This window comes from Stenella coeruleoalba, assembly GCF_951394435.1.
Source record: "Stenella coeruleoalba genome assembly, chromosome: 4".
Taxonomy (NCBI): Eukaryota; Metazoa; Chordata; class Mammalia; order Artiodactyla; family Delphinidae; genus Stenella; species Stenella coeruleoalba.
In genome coordinates, this window is record NC_137149.1 from 24009292 (window position 1) to 24026786 (window position 17495).

The 17495-nt window shown below is 35.7% G+C and overlaps 1 protein-coding gene across 2 annotated transcripts in view; it reads right to left on the reverse strand.

Moving 5' to 3' along the window:
- LOC307185984 (uncharacterized protein) overlaps positions 1-17495 on the reverse strand; it is a 59303-nt gene that overhangs the window by 6485 nt on the left and 35323 nt on the right. The window contains exon 3 of one of the 2 annotated variants that reach the window (XM_079920631.1): positions 15977-16110. The gene's annotated coding sequence lies outside the window, so the exon portion shown is untranslated. Of the gene's footprint in view, positions 1-15976; positions 16137-17495 lie in introns of both variants that reach the window. The other variant, XM_079920630.1, reaches the window with a different exon arrangement.

Sequence of the window (17495 nt, forward strand, 5' to 3'; positions counted from 1 at the left end):
AGCTATTCCAGCAGAGGCTCCACTGAACCAACCAAACAGTAGCCAACTGGTTAACAGATTAAAGACACGGGAGTGAGCCCAGCTGAGATAAGCAGGAGACTCACTCAGCTGAGCCCAACCGTGGTACAGGCTAGCAGTTTGCGATGGGATTGATGGTTTTTGTTTTAAAACACTTAGTTTTGTAGTGGTTTAGCACAGAGGAAAGGTAACATTAAAAAACTTTTGACACCCAAAACTGAAGGACTGCTGAACAATTGGGAGTTTGGGATTGACATGTACACACTGCTGTACTTAAAACAGATAACCAAGAAGGACCTACTGTATAGCACAGGGAGCTCTGCTCAATACTCTGTAATAACCTAAATGGGAAAAGAATTTGAAAAAGAATAGATACATGTATACGTATAACTGAATCACTTTGCTGTACACCTGAAACTAACACAACATTGTTAATCAACTATACTCCAATATAAAATAAAAATTAAAAAAAAGGAACAGGCAGTAGTGATTCACTGATTTGAATGAAATTCAAACTAGCAAAAGGACCAACAACTTGGACTAAAGGGGTACGAGTTACTTAAACTGTGAAGGGGCCTCTGGGCCCCCAACTGTCTACAAACAGAAAGCACACGGGCAGAACTATTAAGCTGCAAACATGGACCATTTCTTAAGAAAAATAAAGGAAGTCTTGGAAAAAAGAGTAAATAATTTGGAGGGCAGAGCCAAGAGACTCAAAGAACGTTGAATGGGGGAGGAATTCCCACAGCGTATCAGAGAAAGAATGACAGAGGAGCCACTTCCAGGGTGCAAAATCTAGGTATAATGAAGGTACATTCTCTGTCACCAGAGAGCTGGGTTTCAGAATGCTAAGGAGCAGCTGCTCTTATGGGAAAAGAAGTGTCCAGTGTAAGTAACCCCTCTCTCAACACTACATGTTGGGTGAGTCAGTTTCTGACCCAGTTAGGGGAAATAAGTTGAAATCCTTTCATTAATATGTTAACAGAATCATTTTAAAATTGAATTTTGACAGTAATCTCCTTGAAATTGCTTATAAAGAACGGTAATATATTGCTGAGTTTCTTATGCTACTTTTAAACGATAATATCTTTTCTATCTTAGGACCTTAAAATATCAATGCCAGGTTCTGTGTTCATCAATTTCTTGGCAACAAAATAACATTAATCTGATTATTCTTGATTTGAAAATTTGCTAATTCTTTTGTTTAATTTGTGAAGAATAAGTTTGGTAGAATGTTTAGATTCTATTCAAATATAGATATCTATTCAAGTATAGATACCCTATAATTGTAGGAGGTGAATACGACCACATTTATAAATATTGCCTAGGTGGTGTCATACCTAAGCATGTTGTTTGTAAATATTGATGGGTTAAAAAAAATCAGTGGGCAATTCATTAAAATTCAGATGGCGGGAATTCCCTGGTGGCGCAGTGGTTAAGAATCCACCTGCCAATGAGGGGACACATGTTCAAGCCCTGGTCCAGGAAGATCCCACATGCCACAGAGCAACTAAATCCGTGTGCCACAGCTACTGAGCCTGTGCTCTAGAGCCTGCGAGCCACAACTACTGAAGCCTGTGCACCTAGAACCCATGCCGCAGGAGGAGAAGCCACGGCAATGAGATGCCAGCGCACCGCAACGAAGTGGTCCCCTGCTTACCGCAACTAGAGAAGGCCCGTGTGCAGCAACGAAGACCCAACGCGCAGACAAAAATAAATAAATAAATAAATGTATTTCTTAAAAAAAAAAATTCAGATGGCCAAAGAATCATGTTGGTAATGTTGTATTGCTAATAAAAGCTAGGAGCTCCAGGATTTGTGAACTGTAATTCTAAAGGAATTCACTGATAATAGAATCACCTAAGTGAATATATTAGATAGTATAAGAAAACATACCAGTGATCCTTTTCCATATAACAGAAAAATGAAACACTTTGAAATAACATTTTTTTCTATGTCTATCTTTTTTAGTCTTAAAGAAATGATAAGAACTGGGTTACCATAAACATAAAATAGTCTCAAAGATATTTGTTCAAAATACAAAATCCTATTCTACTCCTTCCCATATGAATCAGAATTTTAGAAATCAAAGCCCAAGGAATCAAGCCCAGAAGTTGATTGAATAAGTGCTTCTTAAAGTAATTCTTAAAATAGAGCACTTACTAATGAATATTTTTATGTTGATATACCATCTACTGCTTAGTAAGTATCCACCTTTGACATGCATTGTATGCAAATGCCTCTCAATCTCATTTATTTTACTGCTCAAAACAAGCATATGATGTAGATATTCTCATACCTATGCTCCAAGTGTAGAAACTGTGGTGTAAAAGTATTAAATAATTAGCCAAAGTCACATAAATATTAAGGAATAAAGCCAGGATACAACTCAGTTCTGTCTGACTTCAAAGGAGATAATAATAATTTCTCATCTAAATACCCTAACATTTTACTTTGATTCCTCAGGTCTTAAGCTGACTACAGCAACCAAATTCAGTAAATGAAAGCTACTATAAATGTTATCACTGTGTATAGATATTCAGAAATTGATATCTAAATTGTATGATAAACAGACACTGAAATTAGAAGAAATCACTAGGATAAACTTAGTGGTATCTGAATTTAAATATGTTTTATTTCTTGAAAGCTTCTACTGTACTCCAACTTCAGGAAAGGCTGGGAAAATAGCATAAAATAATAAATACATAAACAGTATCAAAGGGTTATAAGGTAGGTGAAATAAATGCCAACAGATAGACTGGAGTAGGTAAGATTCTTGTAGGAACAAAACATTTATGAAGTATTCATCACCTTGTTGATGGATGCTCTCTTTCTACACACACACACATACACACAGACATACATTTTTTTCTTGTGGTGTCTTTGGTTTTGGTATCAGCATAATATAATACCGGCTTCACAGAAGTCACTGAAAAATGTTTCTTCCTATTCTACTTTTTGGAAAGTTTTGTGAAAGGTTGGTGTTAATTCTTCTTTAAACATTTATAAAAATCCCAGTGAAGTCATCTGGTTCTGGGCTACTTTTTTCCAAAAAACTTTTTTTTTTATTACAAATTCAACCTATTTTGTTGTTATAGGTGTATTCATATTTTCAATTTATTTTTGAATCAGTTTTGGTAGTTTGTGTCTTAACAGGCATTTGTCCATTTCATTAAGGTTATCTAATTTTTGCATTAATTTATTTATGATGTTCTCATAATTATTTTTATATTTCTGTAAAATCTATAATAATGTCCTCTCTTTCAAACTTGACTTCAGTAATTCAATTTTTCTCTATTTTTCCTCTTGGCCAGTCCAGCTAAAAGTTTGTCAATTGTGTTGATCTTTTCAAGGAATCAACTGTTGGTTTCGTTGGGTTTCTCTATTGTTTTCTTTCCTTAGCTCTATTTTATTTGTTTCTGTTCTAACCTTTACAATTTACTTCCTTCTGCTTGCCTTGGTTTTAGTTTGTTCTTCTTTTCCTAGTTTCTCAAGGTGGAAACTTGAATTGCTGATTTGATTTTTTTCCTTTTTTTCATATAGACTTTTACAAATAATGTGTTTAAAGCTGTACCCCATAAGTTTTGGTATACTGTATTTTGTTTTCATTTATCTCTAAGTATTATTTAAATTCTCTTGAGATTTATTCTTTGATGCATTGGTTATTTAGGAGTAGATTTTTTATTTCCTCCTATATATACTTTCCCAAATTTGTTATTGTTTACTGATTTTATTCTCTTATGGTTGGAGAACATACTTTGTATGATTTAAATGCTTTAAAACATATTGAGGCTTGTTTTATAGTCTAGCATGTGGTCTATCCTGGAAACATTCCACATGCACTTGAAATGAGTCTGTCTTTTGTTGTTATGGGTAGAATGTTCTATAGTTGTGAGTTAGTTGTGTTATAGGTGGAGTGTTCTATAGTTGTACTCCCAAATGGTCTATAGTATTGTTCAAAACCTCTATTTCTTTATTCATCTCCTAATTAGTTGTTCTAATCAATATGGAAAGTGAGGCACTGAATTCTTCTATTACTGTACTGCCTATTTTTCCATTCTGTTAATTTTTGCTTTATATATATGTTGTTAGTGCATATATATTTCTAATTTTTTTGTCTTCCTGATACATTAACATTTTCATCATTATAAAATGTCCTATTTGTTTCTAGTTACAATTTTTGTACTAAAGTTTGTTTTGCCTGAAATTAGTATATCCAATCCAGCTCTCTTTTGATTACTGTTTGCATGTATATCTTTCCATTCCATTACAATAGAATCAATTCATTTTTTCCATTATTTTTCTGTTTACTTCAACCAATTTGTGTTTGAACCTAAAGTATCTCTTATAGACAGCACACAGATCACATTTTTTATCCTTTCTATCAATCTCTCCCTTTTGAATGGAATGTCTAATCCATTTATATTGAGCATAATTACTCATATGGTAGAGTTATGTCTGCCATTTTGCAATTTATTTTCTATTTTTCTTACTTTTTTGGTTCCTATATTTTCTATTATTGACTTCTTTTGTGTTAAACAGGTATTTGCTAGTATACCTTTAAAATTTTTTTTGTTTTCCTTGAATAAATGCTCACTAGATTGTTGCAAGCCTTTGGTTAATTTACAGAGCTCTGAAAAGGTTGATTTTGCCTTTTTTTTTTTTGGCCAGTGTTCTCATTCTTTTTATGGAAATTAGGGTTTTTGGAGGGCCTTATTCTGCTATTCTCTCTGATGTCATCCCTTTGGACCATTTTTTTGTTTTTTTTTGCGGTACATGGGCCTCTCACTGTTGTGGCCTCTCCAGTTGCGGAGCACAGGCTCCGGACGCACAGGCTCAGCGGCCATGGCTCACGGGCCCAGAGACCGGGGCATGAACCCGTGTCCCCTGCATCAGCAGGTGGACTCTCAACTACTGCGCCACCAGGGAAGCCCTGGACCATTTTTGATTGACATATTAGAACTTTCTTAATAACTAACTTGGTTACAGCTTCATAGTTCCAACTATTAATTTAAAAGAGCACAAGTGAACCTACACCAGCAATTAATTTATCTGTTATGATTTTTTAAGGGTCCAGTTTCTGTCATATTAGCTATTTAATTCACATTCTAAAGTCTTTTTTAATAGCAAAATGAGTTTATAAAATTCCCAAGACAAAATCACATACTTCTAAGAAGTAATTACTTTAATTATAAACATCGATACTCTTCTGTTACATACCGGATTTTTTGCATTAATTTCAAATTAGATTATCTGCTGTTAACTAAATGTAAAATTATCCAGAGAGAATACTACAATTTCTGTGTCTCAAAATGTATCGAAGAAAATTGGCAAAATATTTTAATGGCTTCAAAATGCCTAACTTTATATAAAACAAGTCTAAATGAAAACACATGGTATATATGATGTTGCTGTAATTTATCATCTTACTGTAGTCATGAGTAATATGGATGAAATGAATTCATAAAGTCATCTAATCCAAACTTCTATTATCTCATAAACAGATGGTAACCCAAATTTTACTTGGATACCTATGAGTATAAATATCAATAAAAGACAATTCCTGAGACAGTTTGTTCCATCTTTGGAAAGCTCTAATTATTATATTTTCTTTGCCTAAATGAAGTCTACTTCTTTGGAATTTATATGTTAGTTCCTGTCTGAATTCTAGAATAAAACATAATATTACTTTTCCTGCATAGAAGAACCTCACATGGTGAATATAATGAAAATACTACACTTACATTTCTCTCATGTAAATGAACTAATAAATAACATAAACCCAAGAATTGTAAAGTCTTCCTTTCATGTGCTCCTGTTGAGCTCTCAGAAGATAAACTTAGCAGAATCAGTACTGAAAACATGGTTGGAAAAAGCGCTAGGAGTTATAAGAAATCAAGATGTCTGCGCATCCCTTGCTATTCCTCCCAAGAAGTGGAGGTTAATTCCCTTTGAACTTTGGCTATCCTTAGCAATTTTCTTGACGTATGATACTGTACAGAAGTGATATTCTGGAACTTTTGAGAATGGATCCTAAGAAACCTTGTAGTTCCTATTGAAGTTCCTTGAAATGCTCTTTCTTAGGGTATTCCTTCTTGGAATGTTTCCTCTCAAAACTTAGCTTCCGTGTTGCAGAAACCCAAACCGCATGAAGAAATTACATATAGGTATTCCTTCTGAAATCTCCAGCTGAACCCCTAGCCAATTTCCAGCATCAACTGGCAGCCATGCCTGTGAGAATGAAACAACTTGGAATTCTAGCCTGGCTGGGTCATTAAATAACTACAGCCTCAATGCCATCTGATGCAATCATATAAAGAACTTGAGGCAAGGAAACCCTAGCTGAAACTGTCAACCAACAGGATCATGAAAGGTAAGGATGAATTGTTTTAAGCCTTTAAGTTTGGAGCACCTTTTTTTTTTTTTTTCTTCAGTAGGAAATTAGAGGGACAGAGAAATAATCTCTTGTTCTGAATAGAATTGTTATATTAATGCAGGCTCTTTGTATGAATTTATGCTTTGCACTGCTGGTTAATTTTAACTATATACTTAAACTCCTAATTGAAAATTTTAACTAAACTAGTAAACTAAGTCTTACAGATTTTTTAATTATAAAAAAATAAACATTAGCACATTGTAAGTTTAGATCTTACTTATTAAGTTAACATTTGCAGAGAGATTACAAATAATTTGCTTACTTTGAATGAAAAATAATTTCACAGGTACCACACATTATTAGTCAGCCTTTAATGTTTGGCCTAAAAACCCTCTATATAGAGCCTCAAATATTAAATATGAGAACTTGAGAATTATTTTTTTATACCTCATATTGGAGAAAGTGGTTAAATATTAAAAAAGAATAACTGAGTAATACTGAAAATGTCTTATAAACCATGTGAAATGAATATTCAAAGAATAGGAAAGATCTATGACGAAATTGCTATTATCTCTAAAATTCTAGAAAATAATTACCTTTTTTTATTTTCTATTTCCCCTACCAATTTGGACTTTATTATCAAAGTTCTCCTTTTTTCCCACACAAGTTAAGAAAGAAAACTAACATGGTGATAAGGACCAGAAGAAACAGCTAAAATTCCAAGTTATCTGTAGATTTAGTATATTATAACATTCTTTATAATGTGCATGGTGTGGATTCTTTTAACATTTCAAAGTTCCCTTGGAGTAAAAAAAGAGTGCTGTTTTTAAAAATAGCAATTTGCAAAACTTAGAATTCTTTCCCTTAGAATTCTTTCTCTTAGAATTCTTTCTCTAAGCCTTGCTTATATTTAACCTATTTGTATATGTTATGTGAAAATTAGTCATTTTATTTTAAAAAGTAATTTTCTAATATAATTTCCTGAATTTAAGTATAAGAAAATATCAGTTGTCTCAAATAACAAAGTCTTCCAAACTGTTTCACTCTCACAGGCATGGCTGGCAGTCGATGCTGGAAATCGGCTAGGGGTTCAGCTGGAGATTTCCAAAGGAACACCTATATACAATTTCTTCATGGGTTTCTATGAAGGGTTTCTTCATTTACAATTTCTTCATGGGTTTCTACAGCATGGCAGCTAAGCTTTGAGAGGGAACATTCCAAGAACACCCTAAGAAAGAGCATTTCAAGGGACTTCAATAGCAACTACAAGGTTTCTTAGGGTCCATTCTCAAAAGTTTTAGTCTTTTTTTTTTTTTTTTTTTTACTTTCCTAATGACCATAAACTGATGGGTTTGGGCAAAGTTCATATTAGGAAAAGGATGCTAACATGACCTAGCCGCCTTTTAGGCCAATTCAAGGTACTGTTGTTGTAGATTTCACATCTACATGTATAGTTGGGCTATATTTGTTATATGCTTATATATCACTGTCCCACAAATACTGGGGGGGAATCTACAGATTGGAAGGAGCTGCAGGTAGAGAAGTGTTAGGACTTTGGGGTCCACAGAATTTTAATATTCCTTTGAGCTAAAAGTCTCTGTGCTTAATGATTTAATGTTTGGAAACAAACATCCTCTCTGGGAAAGAGAGGCAGCTTAACCCAGAAGAGCCCCTTGGGGTATTGTACTCATCACGTCTCTGATACAGATACCAGGAAAACCCATTGGAACAGCAGATTGCTAATGAACTCTAACTAAAACTTAATGTCTCACCCAGGGAAACCATGTGATTCTCGCTCCTGACCTTCCCATTTTGGGAGTGGGTCAACTCAGACTCAACAACTAACAAGATTGGAAGTGCCCCCAAACCCTCACTAATTAAATGAAAATAGTACCTTTAAGATGAGAGCTGATAATGGTGATCACTTTGTAGTGTATACGAATATTGATTTATAACGTTGTATACCTGAAATGCATATAATGTTATATACCAATTTTACCTTATTAAAGAAAAAAACATTAAAAGAACAGAGCTGACAGGTATCTCACAGCATCTAGGGTTTAGATTAAAATGTTAAGTCTATCTTTCGAAAAGAAATTTCATTTCCACTCAGCTATCTGAAGGAACGCTGCTGGCGCACTGGGGCCCTTGACTCAGAAGATTCCCTAAACAGCTGGGTCTGGTTTACTCATGGTTCAGCTAACCTGGAAAACAGTGGTGTCCACTGGGCTGCTATGGCTGGTCAACTTGAGTGGCAGCAAACCAGAACTGACAATAGACAATGACTGTTACAATAAGTGGGCAGAAATCAAGGCCGTTCTCAATTGGTTTTGACCAATACTCTCCTTGATGAACCTCATTACATTTTTACTGACCCTTGGACTGTTGCCATTGACCTAGCTATTGGGACAGCCACTTTGAAAACTACAGACTGGCAGATTAAAGATCAATCTACCAGGGCTCTGGACTATGGAAATAAATCATTGCTGCTGATCAAACTGTTTGGGTCACTGATATAGATGCTCAGAAGAAGGGCAATTCTCTGATGAGAGAACTAGATCACCACCGTCGCTCCGTAGATCCATCATCATATCTGATATAACAACGCCATCTACCAGTCAAAATTCTATGTACAAAGTAAAGACTCTATCTCTGTTGCAGAGGCTACCACTGCACTCCAGACTGCTGTTCCTGTCAAAACCTGACTTACTTGTCTTTAGGTGAAGGAGACTATACCGCATGGTCCCCTTGCCCTCTCCCTGCCTGCTACCACTACCAGCAATCTGACTACCTCAGATCTTTGACCCCCATTGGTGGCGCCTCACTGCTGTCGATACATTTTGGGTTACGCTATTGTTGCTCTAACACAGAAAACTGACTGTGGTCCCACTACTGTGGTCCTTAAAGCTAATCTGTGTTATGTTTTTGGCTTTTTAGACCATTTGTAGTCTGACAATGGTGCATTTTTTTATTGCAGAAAGCACTCAAAAATGGACTCATGCTCAGTGGATTCCATGTACTTTCCATGCTATCTATAATCCAGTCATCTGCTACTGTTGAGCATTGGAACAGCTTGCTCAAAAATTAACTCAAAATATTACTGACATACCTCCCTCCCCTCTTCCTGGAACATACTCCTCAGAAAGACAGTTTAGTCACTGAATGTAGTTGTCTCCAGAAAAAAATTATCTCCTCTTGCCAGTTCCTGGGTCATTATCAGGATGACAGTGGTGAAGCGTTATATAATCCTCATTGGAATATTCCGGACTCTTCACTGATTATTCCTTGGCATGTTTTTCTCTTTCCCTTAATGGGTCTGCCTGACTGGCATGCTTTCTGAATAGCAATCTTTCCAAACAGGAGCCTAGGAAATTTAATCTCATTCAGCTGCTTGGACTATTTTGTGGATTGATATATTCCTAGATAATAATGAAAATGACCACTTGGTTGAGAACACCACTGACGATGGATAGGATTTTATCCTACTATGCAATACTAATTAATAAAATGAATCAAATAACAAACGTAACAACATGTAAGGATCTCAAAACCTTAGGCTAAGTTAAAGAAGAAATGAAAGGCCATGTTATTTTTAATTACCTTTATGTGAAAGGCTAGGAAACAAAATTTCTATAGTAACAGAAAGATTATGGCTCTGGATCCATTTGTTAAAAGAAGGGAACAACTGAAAATAGGCATGAGGTGTCTTTTAAAGGTGATGATATTGTTCTATATTTTATTATGGCAGTGTTCACAGGACTATATAATGACCAAAATTCATCAAAAGGCACCCTTTAAACTGATGAATTTCCTAATTCAAGTTATATCTCAACAAATCTGGAAAACAGTATTATTCTTCTAAAACGTGATTTTTCACAGTAAAAAAAAAAAAAAAAGCCCACCACCAAGATCCAGATTAGCTTAACCACGTCCCTGTACTCTCACAACTACTAAATTACCAGATCATTCAGAAATTGTCATAAATGTCATTTCCTAAGGAAAGCATTCCATAAATAGCTTCCTAGCTTAGCTTTAGCCATTTGTGATTATTTAATAACACCTTTCCTTTTATTTAATGTCAGTTTACTATGACCTTAAAAATTATATTTACAGGGCTTCCCTGGTGGCGCAGTGGTTGAGAGTCCGCCTGCCGATGCAGGGGACACGGGTTCGTGTCCCGGTCTGGGAGGATCCCACATGCCGCAGAGCAGCTGGGCCCATGAGCCGTGGCCGCTGAGCCTGCGCGTCCAGAGCCTGTGCTCTGCAACGGGAGAGGCCACAGCAGTGAGAGGCCCACGAACCACAAAAAACAAAACAAACAAACAAAAAATTATATTTACATTTTATGTTTATTTTGGGGTTTTAAAAAAATTATATTTACATTTTATGTTTATTTTTGGGTTTAATGTCTATTAATTGTTAAGCTCATGAGAACAGGGCCCATACATTTAAAATTTTATCTTTACATGTCTAGCATTGCTTCTGAATTCTTGGTTATTTAAGCAATAGTTAAAACTCAAACCTAAAGAAAGCACCTCCTAGCTTCTCTTTCCATATAGTCTCTGTTTATTGCAGAGGCTTTTCACGTTAAAAGTAAGCCTTTATACTGGGGAAATTTCTTCCAGACTACTACATTGAAGGTAGAATACTTTGAGATAAGGTGTCAGTAAGGATCTGACAGCCTCCAAATCTTGACTATAGAGGAGTCACCACAGAAACTTGTAAAAATAGTCCAGTATTGAGTAGATTATGAGTCAAGCTCAGATAAACTATTCTATTTTTTTTCTCCCCAAACAGTTTTATTTCCCCAAAAAGAGGATTTCAATTACATTGCTGCCAAACAATATATTTCACCCCTGTGAGCAGAGATCAGGCCAAAACCTTAAACTGAGAACTGGTCTTTCTTTCATTTAATTCACTTATTTTATGGATGCTTTTCAGGACCAGTCTCCTTTGTGGTTCCCATGCTTTTTCCACTGTTTGTGGTCTGCAGAAGTCCTACCAACTATGGAGTGAATAACTCTGTAGAACCTCTTTACTCAGAAAGGGGAAATATGACCTAAGTCATCTTCCTATTTAGTGAGTTAAGAGCAAACTGAAGGATAGATTTGGAGCCACAGAGGAACACGATTTGGATGGAAGATCTAAATGTAGTTGAAATGAAGAAAAAAAAGTTCAATAATAGTAGCAGATATGAGGTGACTCTTTTCCTTTTCTCTCCCAAATCTAGAGTCAAAATCTGAAAATCAAGGAGATGCGATCAATGTTGACCCTGGAGAGAGGAGGACAGGGATTGGAGTGCAAGTTTACACTACTCTGTCCACGGTGAAGGAAGAAACAAAACAAATGTCCAGCTCAGTTCACCAAGACAGAGGACTGGATATTTACTGTGTGTGGACAGAAACATCCAAAGGAAAAAAGTACCTAGATTATCCTTTAATATTTAATGCCAGTAATCACACCAAGAGATAGTACTAACACCATTTGATATTTTTGAGCATTGTACTGGGAAATTTCAATAAACTACTAGGTCTAATCCTCAAAACAACTCTACCTGTAGGTTTAGGTAGAACTAATGCCACATCTACTGCCATTCAGCATATTAAAGCCAGCAACAGAATTCTCCCATATTTATCTGACTACAAAGTTTGTACAGTTTCCTCCACACAACTTCCCTTGGGTATCAACTATATCTCAATCACTAACCACAACTTTAGTGTCTAGACGTCAACTCAAGGCATAGCAGCCTGTCATCAACACAAATGTCATCTTTCTGTAGTAAATGAACCTGCACCTGGAAGTTTGTCATTCTGGGAGGGTTGGGGTGGAATCTGCAAACACTGTACTCGCAGAACAGATCTGATGTCTTTGAGCTATCAGAGAAATGCTTCACAGCACCTTGCATGGCTCTGTCTGTAGAGTGAGTATTGAATGAATAAGTAATTTAAGCAAGGAATCATTAAAGGGAGAAATGAAGCAGTAACAAAACAACCAGGAATTATAACCTTGAATGAATGAACATATATTGTAACTTTTTTAAACAAACAATCAAAAGCAACAACATTCGATTTTTCAGGGTTGCCTTTGCTGGGAAGAGTAAACAGATTTAATTTTTCTGAAACAACATTATAAGGAAAAATTCTATTAATGTTATCAATCAGCAGATGGTACATAAAATAAATCCGGAAATAAATCATTATAACTGAAATTTTCCTAGCAACCTCTGCAGATGTTTAAACAGAATAAATGTGGCCACCTGTGACTGTTTATATACAAAGACCATTTCAATAACTACATATAAACAAAACAACCAGGATTTTCATCAGCCCTAGCAGGTGCCCAAGTGCATGAGATTCATTTTACTCCCAGGAATTTTTTTGAGAAAAGAACCTGATGAAAGAGATCATGAAGAAGCTGCTTATGACTCATCACTCAAAATACACAGATGAATTGACTAATGCAGAAAAGAATTTTCAAAATGCCAGAGACCATACTGACATGTTGTTGCCAAGTGGCTTATGTATGAAATGCTGAGTTGTAGACAAGCATGACCAGATGTTGGCATCCTCACACCTCCTGCAGTGAAACTTGCAGTAGTGCTAACCAAATCCCAGTGTAGGAATTTTCATTTGTATAAAAATTGTAGCTAAAGAGGGAGCAGTAAATCATGATAATGTCTAATTTTTAATCAAGTATTCTAATTTAAATATTCTAATTGAATGATTTTTATCCCTATCTGTACATTAAAGCCGTATTAAAATCACTTAGGGGGCCTGTAAAAACTCTCAGAAATGAAAATAGTCTAATTCTATGATTCTCATCACTGTCTGTACATTAAAATGATATTAAAGCCACTTAGTGGAGCTTTAAAAACTGTCAGAAATTAGATCTCCTAAATAAATCATATATCTGAGGATGGGGTTAAATACCGCTCACAGATATTCCCCTCAAATATATAGCCAGAGTTGAGAAATTACTGCTGTATAAAACACACACACACACACACACACACACACACACACACACACACACACACACACAATGTAGGAATTTTTTGAGAATAATTTAAAACCTAAAATATTAGCTATGAATAATTTAAAGGAAACAGATTAAAATGCAAATTGGGTACATAATTAGAATGGGAGAATTTCAAGAAAGCTTTTAAATAAAAAGAAAACTAACATTCACTGCAAAAGGAAAATGTTTTATCTTCTATTGTACACATAGATTAATGGAAAAAGGATTACAGAAGGGAAAAAAAACACATAAACAGAAACTGTAAGATGGGTTGTAAAATCCTAAGAATAAACTGGAAGCTCAAATATTTGTTGATGTTATCCATATTTCTGCTCCATACCAGCCTAAGATTTTTTTAAAAAGTGACAATATTTTTAAGGTTCTTGACTCACGCTCTCCTGTAAGATCTAAAGCTCCACACTTCAATGTCATCCTCGTGTCCTTCCCCACCTCTTTTTCTCCCACCTCACCACCAACTGTTACTAGGTATGACGAGCGATGTAATCCACCCAGTGTTCAAACTGCAGCTGTCATTAGCTCCCTTTCCCACGTTAACTCTCAATAATAGGAAGATGAAGCAACTCATGTTAATGAGTGTGATGTCAAATTCTGCCATCTTCCATGGCTGTGCTTCAGTTCTACCCAGAAATCAAACCGTAAAGGACAATTGCATTTATTCTGTCTGCAAAACAAACTACACATTCAAGCTAAATACTGTGCTAAATTGTTACGATTCTCAAGTAAGACCACTGTACTCTGCCACTCGTCCACATGTGGCACACAACACAGCTTCCGCATAATAGCACCTGAACTCTGTGTGCCAAGCCACAGAGCTCTTATGGCCAGACTCCGGCTGCTGCCTGCTGCTGTGAGTACCCACCACTACGAACAGAGCGAAAAGGAACACTAACCTACACTACAGAATCATCCGAAGCCCCCAGTCCCTGGCTGAGCACCGCGAGTCATGAATGCTCACCAGCCTCCAGGTGACCAAAGTACTACATTCATCGGGCTTCACATCTGTTTTACTTCAGCGCCGTTTCCCCTCGCCGAGAATTTTCCCCCTTGCATTCTCCTATTTATGGTGCTCTGTGTCTTCTTCCTACCCTAACATAATGCTTCTCTTTTCTAACACAAACCTGTGCCCTTTAAAACTCCTGCTCTGTTAACTTACAACACCCTCTTTTTCATGTCCAGAATTTTGTCTTTCCAAAGCTCCATTCGCAAGACAACGGAGTCCTCTATCACTTTTATGTCCAAGTTTCTCTTTCTCTTGACCCCTTTTCCTGTTCAGCTGAGCTATATCATCCTTGTTGCCAGCATACTCTCTTTTTTGTCTGATAATTCTGGGATGCAGATATAAAGTTACCACATAGATGATACTTGAAGATAAGGGACTAGTTGAGATCTCCCAGAGAAAGGGGAAGATGCAAAGAGAAGAGAGAATATGTGCACCTTGGTTACCATTTGCAGCTATTTCTATTTCATTCAATCTTATATATATATATATATATATATTTATACATATACATATTTCAGTTTTGTACTGTGCTAGACATTTTACGTTTACAATCTCATTTATTATTCAACAACATCTACCTCTGTATGATGGGTTTACTAACCACATTAAATAAATATGCACTTTCAGATATGGGAAATAAATGGCCCTGAGTGACAAAACTATTAACATGAAAAGAAAGATTGTTTCTCTGTGGCTTCAAAAATTCATGTTTTTTCCACTGTGCTCGTTGTGAAAGACAGATTTTGAACTAGTCTGTGCATATTTTTACTTTCCCACTTGAGGTACATTAAGAACAAAATAAGTCTACCCACTGAAAGAAGAAAGCAGAATCAACTCCCCATTTCTTTCTTCCCTCTTTCTGGCTACAGGGAATTTTCTTTCACAGAGTAGCCATTTTCTCCCAGGAAAGTCATGATTTTGGACTCCTGGACTTTGACTTTACTGCCACTGATTCCTACTAATCAAATCAGAGGGGATTGGTGATCTCAGTAAAAACACTGAAATAGGAAGGATGTGCCAACCAAACAGCTATAACCTATGACAAGGGCTAAGACCTTCAACTGTGGTCCCACTTACCAGCTCATGTGATCAAGGATGGGCAAACTCTTGGTGGTTCTAAACCCAACATGTTGGATCTGATTTCCCATTGGTAACTCTACTACTAAGACCAATTTAGAACAATTGTTAACTTAATAAAATTGAATTAAATGGTTTATTTAGTGAGACAAAGCCTAATACATAGACATAAATTAATTTTATGGCCAAGTCTCATGAACAGTAAAAAAAAAAAAAAAAAAAAAATCTCTGATCTCTTATGTATCTTATTCCAAGATATACCCACTTCTTTAAAAATATTAAATATTATTCCAATTATCCAATGCTCTATAGTATATTACTATAAAACTTACTGGCACAAAACAGCCATTGATTCTGTGGTCAGGATTTCAGACAGGGCACAGCAATGATAGCTTGTCTCTGTTTCACAATGTTGGCGAAATCCCAGAGACTGGGGCCTGGAATCTTTTGAAGAGTAATTTACTCACAAATCTGGTGATTGATACTGGCTGTCATCTAAGGGTCTCAGTTCTTTTCCACTGTGCCTGTCCACGTAGTCTCTCCAGATGGGCTGGTCCAGGCTTTGTGACATCACAGCAACTGGGTTCTACAGTCATGTAGCCTGACAGAGAGATAGCCAGACAGAACCTGTAACATTTTTAAGACCTAGCATTAAAATTACATAGAATTTGCTTCCACTATATCCTATGGAGTCAAGCAGACCCCATCCCAACACAGATTCTACAGGAGGGAATACAGATCCCACCTCCTGGGTGGAAGAGTGTCAGTCACTCTGTAAGAACAGCATAAGAGAAATGATATGTTGCCATCTCTGAAAAGTGCAATCTACTACAAATATGGACGTGAGTTTACCATTCACCAGCGAGAAGGAGGAAACTCTTCGTGTCCTTGTTCTCGTTTCTTCATCCTCTGTTGTTAGGTATTCACAAACAATTAATTTAAAAATTTCCTATATACAAAACCATGTATCTATAAGGAATATGTAGGTATTTATAAGACTTAATGATAAAATGTTCATATTTTAGGAATAAATAGCTAATTTCAAGAAATTTCAGCTTTCATTGATATGAAAATGATGGTATTGAAAAAACCTGTAAGCAATCTTATTGTGAGATGTACTATCACATCTATGTAGGGATCACAAATGCATTTGGAAGAAAAGTAAGATAGGATTTTTAAAAGATCTAAATCACAATAAATGTAGGAAAAAGAAACTATCAAATAAATTCCCAGTGACAAATGTCTCATATAACATCATAGTTGTGATATAATGGTATGCATTATTTTCTATAAATTAGAGTTTACTTACAAAGAGACCTTTAAGAAAATATGACAGCACTATAGAAAATCTCTGGAAAAAAGAAATTACAAACTAGATAGTGTGCACCAACTCTTACAGTTTTATTAATGCTATTTTTCCAGGTAAATTAATTCTAAGTAATTTTACATCATTACTAATCTCTCTACATTATTATAGTTCTCATGATTTTATTTGGCTAACATTATTCCCAAAGGGCACTATACTGGAATACATATTTCTTGCAATTATGAGACCATGAATGGTCAACACTTACTTTAAGAAAAATAACATGCAAAAATGGCCACCTCTGATTAGAATTATTGGCAATATATTTAATTCAATACACTGCCTTTTCCTAAGATGATTCTACTTAAAGTGTTTTGGACTTACCTAAAAATTTCTAAAATAGAAAAAGCTCAACATAAAAAGGAGGTGTTTTTTTTGTTGTTGTTGTTTTTTGGGTTTTGGTTTGTTTGTTCTTTAAACCTACCAGTACCTTTATTCTCATGTATAGCCATCACTGTGGAAGGTAAAAGCCTAGGAGAAAATCTATTAGAATCAGGTTAGGCTAAGATTTGTTAAAAAACACAAAAAATAAACTGAGTTCAGAACTGCACAAACACACAATCAGTTTCAGAAAAAGATGAGTGCAGGATTCATCTAAAATGGTTGCAGCCTCCGCATCC